At 33.5% G+C, this 2,412-nt stretch overlaps 1 pseudogene; it reads left to right on the top strand.

Moving 5' to 3' along the window:
* Positions 1–294: 294 nt before the first annotated feature.
* On the top strand, positions 295–2,218 carry LOC106800040 (UDP-glucuronosyltransferase 2B31-like; annotated as a pseudogene).
* The last annotated feature ends 194 nt before the right edge of the window (positions 2,219–2,412 follow it).

Below are 2,412 nucleotides of genomic sequence, written 5' to 3'. Positions count from 1 at the left end.
TCACACTCATCTATAATATATTACATAGCACAGGTGTTTATGCACATGCATGGACATCGACTCTTAGCTGGATGATAGCCCTTGTAGACATTAAACACATTAGTATAAAAATGAGATCATCTACATTTTGTTTTTTCAACTTGCCAAAAAAATGCTCTGACTTTTCATATAATGTATTCACTTTGAGGTGGTTGAGTTATATATTAACTTCTTGATTGATTTCTTCTGGGATAGAAGCATGAGCAACAGTAGAAGGGATCAGCAATTTGAAAAGAAGCATTGCACTCCACAAGGATGTCTATGAAATGGATTTCAGTTCTCCTGCTGCTCTAGCTGGGTTGTTACTTTAGCCCTGGGAGTGGTGGAAAGGTGCTGGTGTGACCTACAGAATATAGCCATTGGATCAATATGAAGACAATCTTGGATGAACTCGTCCAGAGACATCATTAAGTGATTGTTCTCACATCTTAGCTTCCACTTTTGTTGATCTCAACAAACCATGTGCTATTAAATTTGAGATTTATCCTACATCTTTAACAAAACATCATTTTGAGGTATTTTTCAGAAAAGTGATTGACAAATGGACATATGATCTGCCAAAAGTTACATTTTGGGCATATTTTTAACTAATGCTAGAAATCTTTTGGGAATATTCTGATTGTATTGAAAAGCTCTGTAAAGATGTAGTTTTGAACAAGAAACTTATGACAAAACTACAAGAATCAAGGTTTGACGTCATTCTTGCAGATGCTGTTAGACCCTGTGGGGAGCTGCGGGCTGAGCTACTGAAAATACCTTTAGTGTACAGTCTCTGCTTCTCTGCTGGCTACACAATTGAAAAGCATAGTAGAGGACTTACTTCCATTCCCTCTATCCTATGTACTTGTTGTTATGTCAGAATTAAGTGATCAAATGACATTCATGGAGAAGATAAAAAATATCATACATGTGCTTTATTTGACTTTGGTTCCAAGCATTTAAAGAGAGGAAGTGAGATCAGTTTTACAGTCAGGTACTAGGTAAGTCATGCTTTTATGGTAACTTGAAGTCCTAACTCTCCTAGTGTCTTGGAAGGTGAGTTTGTATAAACATAAAGTCAGAGAAATATGTCTTTTATGAGTGAAATTATGAAATGAAATTATAAAATGATCTCGAATTGATAATTATGGAAATCTTAAATTATAGGGTCATTGAGGAATTGTTTCCTCTTGTAAGGTTTAGTTTCATTTAAATATTAACCTTTTTTGTCATATTCTTTGAAGAATTCCTTCACAATAGAGAGACACAGTGGCTCTATCCCAGATTCTGGAAGCTATAATTGGAGATTTCTAAAAATTTCACATTCCTTCACTAATTACTTAGAAATCATCTGTATACAGACCTAAAATTTTGTTGAAGGTAGACATATAAGTTATTAAACTGTGTTTTTTGAAAACTGTCTCTTCATTAAAGACAAAATGACCCAAAATTGAGTGATCATATTCATTATCATAGTTATGAAAAATTTCCAGCTATTATTTGCAAATATTTTTATTTAATAAGAAAATATTATTAAGCTTCTAACATGAATTGAATGCAGGAATAGCCATATACTCAAAAACCTCACAGTTTACGTGGAAAATCTAGGATCGAGTATATAGCTTGCTAAATTGTAGAAACGAGACTAGTATTCTAGGGAGAGATGTTTCCACAAGTATGGTAGGACTAATTGACTGAGCAGATGAAATAGTTGTTTATATTTGCATTTGTTAGTTTTGAAACTTATAGAATAAACAAATGTGTGTTTAATTCTGTAGTGGCTTACTTTTAATGAGTTTTTATGATTGTGAATGTACTGATGTGATGTTAGAGATGAAAGTCTCTTACAATTTATGTTTTATATATTCATGAGCAACATATATATAAAACACGTATGTGTGTATATATACATATGTGCTTACACACATATTTGTATTTTCAAACCACAGACACTCTTAAACATCTTTGGCTATGTTGTCCCAAGCTCCTTTCAGAAAATTACATGGTATAATCACATTACAATATTCTAGTTTCCTCTACCTTTTGTTTGACTTTTTCCCTTCAGGAAGACCCACTACATTATCTGAGTTAATGAGGAAACCTGAAATGTGGCTCATTCGAATCTATTGGGATTTTGAATTTCCTCAACCACTCACCACATTTTGAATTTCTTGGAGAACTCCACTGCAAACCTGCCTAACCCTGCCTCAGATAACCTATTCCTGCTGTTTTTTGCTTTGTTTATTTTGCATTTTCAATAGTAATGATTCTCGTTCTTCCTTTAGAATGTTTGACTCACCATGAGAGAGATATGGGAAGCTGGGTAAAGTGATGTGCCAATTAGAAACTCACGTGTTTCTAACTATTATAAGAATCTGATTTTCATTATCGTTA

This window comes from Ceratotherium simum, chromosome 8 (assembly GCF_057802395.1).
Source record: "Ceratotherium simum simum isolate JZ-2026a chromosome 8, ASM5780239v1, whole genome shotgun sequence".
NCBI classification, from domain to species: Eukaryota; Metazoa; Chordata; class Mammalia; order Perissodactyla; family Rhinocerotidae; genus Ceratotherium; species Ceratotherium simum.
The sequence above is the reverse complement of the archived record's forward strand: the minus strand, read 5'-3'. Positions and strand labels throughout refer to the sequence as shown.